The sequence below is a fragment of the Hypanus sabinus genome, chromosome 1 (genome assembly GCF_030144855.1).
Source record: "Hypanus sabinus isolate sHypSab1 chromosome 1, sHypSab1.hap1, whole genome shotgun sequence".
Lineage (NCBI taxonomy): Eukaryota > Metazoa > Chordata > Chondrichthyes > Myliobatiformes > Dasyatidae > Hypanus > Hypanus sabinus.
Window position 1 is genome coordinate 125,128,394 of NC_082706.1, and position 6,000 is coordinate 125,134,393.

Below are 6,000 nucleotides of genomic sequence, written 5' to 3' on the forward strand. Positions count from 1 at the left end.
CAGTAAGTAGGTTCAGACACTTTACTTCCTTAAATTCACTTACTACCTCAGAGACTTAGTCAATGAAAACACACCAAGACTTCACTCATCTCCAACATTTCATGCAAGACACACATTTACCAATGTCCCTGATTGATATTCCTACCCTGGAAAGAAAAGCACCTACAAAACAAGTCAATACTTGATGACTGCATTCAGTCTTCTCTGCAGTGTTGGGCTCCAATATCCATTCATGATGAACGACTGCCCACACTTCCACAGGCTGCATGAAAACATTGTTTTCTTGCAAGTGATCGATGACGTCTGCGGACAAGCAATAAAAAGACTAATGCTCTATTTCCTATTCTGAGCAAATTGATACCTGCCAATTAAAAATAGCCAAGACGTCTGTGTCTCATAAGAGGCAATTCATTGAAAATAAACTTGCACTTTGTCTGGATAATTTTATTATGAATTAATTATTTCTTCTGTAGAAAAGTCAGTTCTGCTGAGTTATCCTTTTTGAAACAAAAATTGCCCTGTTTGCATCCCCTCTCTTTCGGAAGGCACCGGAGATGAAAATATTCTTTATGGAAGTCAGAGCAGTTGAACTAGTGTGTCATATTAAAGTCAGAATCATGCAGTGTGGAAACAGGCCCTTTGGCCCAGCAGCTCTGTGCCAACCAAGGTGCTCATCTATACTCATCCCATTTATTAACGGTTTGCCTACATCCCTCTAAACTTTTCCTATCCATGTACCTGCCCAAGTGCCTTTTAAATGTTGTTTATGTTGTGAAGGATACTTAGTGTCCTCAGGCAGAGATCACCCTCATTTTTACCAAGTTCAGCCTTCTAAACACAGTAGATGACACTTTCAAAGATCAAAGGCTTGTTTTTCCATAAGTTAAACTTCCAACGAATATTCTTTGTTTTGCTTCTTGTCGTAAATGAGCCAGTGTTTGGTTTGTAATGTAAATGGCAAGCAATAATCAGTTTGAATTTAAAAGGACAACTTTGCAAACAAGCACTGTCTATAGGACAGACTTGTTGATACACCGCACCTGGGGTTATTGCTTAAAAGGTGCAGTGTAGAAAATAGGGTTATGTTAATTAGCTAGTTGCAATACAGACAATGTATTAAAAACTTCGAAGTTTCAAGGTATATTTATTATCAAAGTATGCATAAATTACACAAACTTGAGATTCATCTGCTGACAGACACAAAACAAGAAACCCAATTTGTTAAAAAAAGACCCACATCCAATGAACAGAGAGAAAAAACTAAAATCAAATCATGTAAACAATAAAGCAAGCATTAGCATTCAGAACGAAACTGAGTCCATAAATATAGTTTAGTTCAAGGAAACTTTCAGACCAGATTGGTACTATCATTTACCATAATGCATTTAGTCCATATTGTTAAAAGGGATCCAAAAAGAAATCACATGTACATGAAGTCACACAAGTGGCAAAGAAATAGCATAAACATAGAGATCAATTCAGGCTTATTAAAAATAGTCCAGGAAGATCCAGAGGAATGACAGAAAAATAACTGGGTGAACTAGAATCCATTCCTCTCTCTTCGATATCTGTGAGGCATATATAAGACATAAAGGATAGCAGTCACACAAAAAAATATATAATATAGCCCAAGTCCCTGAATGACGTGTTCTGTAAATTGATGGTGCGTGGATGTTGTTGGCAAGAACAAGCCTTCCACAGTCTGCAGACAAACACATGCAAGCTTCTACCATGCGGACGCTGGTGGTCAGCACCAATGTCAGGAACAAGCGCTCAGTCCAGCATGGACACCCCACCACACTGCCTACAGCTACAATAGGCAGGCCTCCTGGTCACCCTGGTCTGCTACAACAGGAAGGCCTCCTGGTCACCCTGGTCTGCTACAACAGGCAGGCCTCCTGGTCACCCTGGTCTGCTACAACAGGCAGGCCTCCTGGTCACCCTGGTCTGCTACAACAGGCAGGCCTCCTGGTCACCCTGGTCTGCCACAACAGGCAGGCTTCCTGGTCACCCTGGTCTGCTACAACAGGCAGGCCTCCTGGTCACCCTGGTCTGCTACAACAGGCAGGCCTCCTGGTCACCCTGGTCTGCTACAACAGGCAGGCTTCCTGGTCACCCTGGTCTGCTACAACAGGCAGGCCTCCTGGTCACCCTGGTCTGCTACAACAGGCAGGCCTCCTGGTCACCCTGGTCTGCTACAACAGGCAGGCCTGCAGCAAGAGGCCTAGTCCACATTACAACTGAGATCACACAGCACTCCCACCATCGACCTTGCCAATAAACCAGTGAACTGGACTTGCAGTATTCTACATTACCAATGTCAAAGAGGGTCTTCCAACTACAAAAAGTTGTCCAATACAATCACTCACTGTTCGACTGCGTGCCACCTTCACGCACCTACTCCGGTGCCTTTCTGTAGCAGGTAGCAACACAGTCTGCACAAAGTCCAGCTCCTCCACTAATGAGCAACTCACTGATGGGATCGACCTAAAGTACTTGGAGTTCTTAATATCCAGCAGTGCCTTACAATTGTAAAAAGATCTTTAATAAAAACAAAACATTTTTGGTTTGTCCTGGAGAGACCATTGCATCTGAACACGTTACCATCATTCCGGAAATCATAAGATAGAAATCCTCTGCAAGTTTAAAATGTATTTTAAGAATGTTGTTTAAATTGAAATGTGTATCACTGTAAATAAATGAACTGTGTTTAAACTGCTTTGTTAAGTGGAAATATCTCTTCCTTGGTAGGGAGGGGGACCACCACTCAAATAGTGAGTATTGGCAAATAATCTCTCCATGGAAAATAAACAGGGATGAAGATTGGATAGTTAAAGTATGACGTCCCTTTAGTGAGGGTACCCATAGCTATCTCTATCAGATAGGTCTTAATGTCTTTGTTTGGGTTAGAACTTTGTGATCAGTAAACCAAATACAATGGCAACATACCTGCCTCATTCACTTTCTCTGGCAGGTCACTTCATAGCACTTGAATGCATTGCACAGATATTCAGAATTCTGAGGGTAGGATTCAGTCAGGGTTAAGAACTTGCAAACAAACAGAAAACAGAGAGTAAGAATATATTTGAATATATAAGGGGATCGAAGAATGAAGTATATCCAAGTTTGTTGATGAGATAGAGCTAAGTAAAACCCTAGGTTGTGAGGGTGACACAAAAAGGGGATACAGACAAGTTAAATAGATGGCAAGGACACAACAGGTGGAATATACTTTGGAAAATTATAAAGAAAATATAATGAGACTGAGTACTTCTTAAATGATGAGGGTTCAAAAGCTCTCACCCATTCAGAAACAGAAACAAGTTTACATAGCTGTTTCCATGACCCCCGGTAAGATCATGGCTGATTTATTACTCACTATCACTCTGTTTCTATGTCATATGTTCTTTTGCTCTTCTGTGAGTTATCATCCTTTCCTTTAAGAAAATTGAAATAGGCTATTCCATCAGGAGTAATTCCCAGCAGGCATTACTTCTAGGTTCCAAAAGAAGCGCAGTGGCATGTTAATCTCCAGTGGAATTTTGACTTGCAAAGCATTAGATTTTGAATATATGTACAATCCAAAAGTATGAACAATAATTGGTTAAATGGCATCTTCTTGTTCTTTCTTCCACAATGAGAACACTGCAGACAAGGACAGCACCTATTGTCTATCGCTAATTCTTAGCTTCTGGTCAAGATGGCATCAGGCTGTGGCCTCTATTGAGGTCATGGTTTAGGCCGAGTTGTTTTTAAGTTCATAGATTTAAGTTCATATGGTTTTGGAGAAAGAGAGGGGAATTAGAGGTCAGGTTAAGATGTAGGGACAGGGATGTGGGGAGTTAGAGGTCATGCCAGAGCCCAGTCCTCCACTCCACACTCCACATTTGAAAGCCAGCAACGACATGGACGAAGGACATCCATGGACTGATTTCAGGCCTGCAAGTGCTGTGGAAAAAGACCAGAAAAGACAAGGGGCATGTATCCTCTCAACCCATGTCACCGAATCCCCTGCTGGATCAGCAGGATCAGATGCTTGTGAGACCTTAGGTATGTGAATCTGCGAGTCTGGAGTTCGAGGCCTAGAGTACGGAGTCCCATCATTGTTGAGTCCATATTTTGAGGTCGAGAGTACATGGTACCATCATCGACAGGTCCTGGAGTCGATACTGAAGATCAAGGCCCAAAAGTTGATCAGAAGTCTGGAATTGATGCCTAATAGCCTAAGCCTTGGGTCTGCAAGTCCACAGGGGAAGTCAGGTGCCCAAAATCTGTGAGTCTATGAATATAATGGAGGCTGAAGGCTGAAGGCTATCCGTGTGTGTGATTGAGTGGATGGGAGAGAGGAAAGGGACTTGCTTTGCTGTTGCTGTTATTCTGCTGAACTACGTACATTTGCGCTGGAGTGTGTGGGAACACCCAGGGGCTCCCCCTAGCATACTCTTAGGTTATGCTGGTTGCTAGCACAAACAACACATTTCTTTGTATGGTTTGATATACATGTGATAAATGACTAAATGTGAACCTAATTGTCATTGAGAAGTGAGTCAGCTTGGTAAATCATTGAAATGCTGTTGGGTTGTGTGTTTGGGAGTTTAGACCCAGCAATGATTAAGAGGCAGTGAGCTATTTCCAAGTCAGGATGGTGCATGACTTGTAGGGGAATGTGTGGGGAGTGGTGCTCCAATATGCTTGCTGTCCTTGCCCAGCCTGGTAACAGAGATTGTGGGTTCAGGATGTGGCTTCAGAGTTGGCCAGGTGAGTACTTGCAGTGCCCTTTATCAGTGCCAAAGAGGAAGAATGAATGTTTTGCATGAATTGTAGCAGTTGAGATGGAAAAGTCCAGGGATTGCAGGATGAAAGGCACTTGCGACATGATACATAGGAAGTGGGAACATGATTAGGGTCATTCAACCTTTCAACCCAGCTTTGTCATTTAATAAGAACACAGCTGATTATCCAAGTTCAGTGCCTCATTCCAGATTGCTTCCCAAATCTCCTGATCCTTCTCTCCCTAAGAAAACATATAGCGCTCTCTTGAATTAATTTATTGATTTGGCTTTAACTGGATTCTGTGGTAGAGAATTAAACATGTTCACCATTCTTAGCAAGGAGAAATTTATCCCTCTCTCAGTCTTAACTGGCTTCAATGGCTTTCCACGTACACAACGGTTCCTGCTTTTAAATTCCCCCTTCAACAAGAACATTCTTCTTGCATCAAATCTATCCAGTCCTGTTAGAATTTTGATATTTCCCCCTCATTGCTCTGAAGTCTAATGACTATAAGCCTAATTGATTCAACCTCCCCTCAGGATCAGGGCAGTGGATTACTTCTGTCTCTTCTGGAATATGCATTTGCCAAGAAAGGAATGTGGTGTTCTTTGTCAGAAGAGTTGCATAGTACTAGACTTTGTTCTGTCTGGGCTGTCCTTAGGGAAGCACCTAGAGGGATGGCATGATGCCAACAACCTTTCCCTTACTGTCAGCAAAATAGAAGAACTGGTAATTGATTTCAAGAAGCAAGGTGGTGCACCTGCTCCTGTTTACATCAGTGGTGCGGAGGTGGAGTAAGTTGCGTGATTTGGATTCCTAGCTGTAAACATCATCAATAGCTTTTTCTGGTCCAACCACGTAGACATCATGACCAATAAAGTACATCAGGACCTCGAATTCCTCAGGAACAGAAGGAAAATTGTCCCCTTCAGAACTAAAATTAGAATCAGAATCAGAATCAAGTTTAATATCACTGGCATTTGTCACGAAATTTGTTAGTTTTAATGTCAATTAAATAAGTAGAGCAAAAAGAACGGAAAATAATAATGAGATGGTGTTCGTGGTTAGGTTCATTGTCCATTCAGAAATCTGATGGTGGAGGGGATTAATATGTTCCTAAGACATTGAGTGTGTGCCTTCAGACTCCTTCACCTCCATTTTGATGTTAACAATGATAAAAATGATTAATGATGGTTGCTGCCTTTTTGAGGCATCGTCTTTTGAAGA

The 6,000-nt window shown here is 41.9% G+C and overlaps 1 long non-coding RNA gene across 1 annotated transcript in view; it reads right to left on the bottom strand.

Annotated features, from left to right (window-relative positions):
• The window catches only part of LOC132378981 (uncharacterized), a 117,368-nt gene extending 114,948 nt beyond the window's left edge, over positions 1 to 2,420 (bottom strand). The window contains exon 1 of the long non-coding RNA XR_009507255.1: positions 2,370 to 2,420. This is a non-coding gene — a long non-coding RNA (uncharacterized LOC132378981). The remainder of the gene's footprint in view (positions 1 to 2,369) is intronic.
• Positions 2,421 to 6,000: the final 3,580 nt, after the last annotated feature.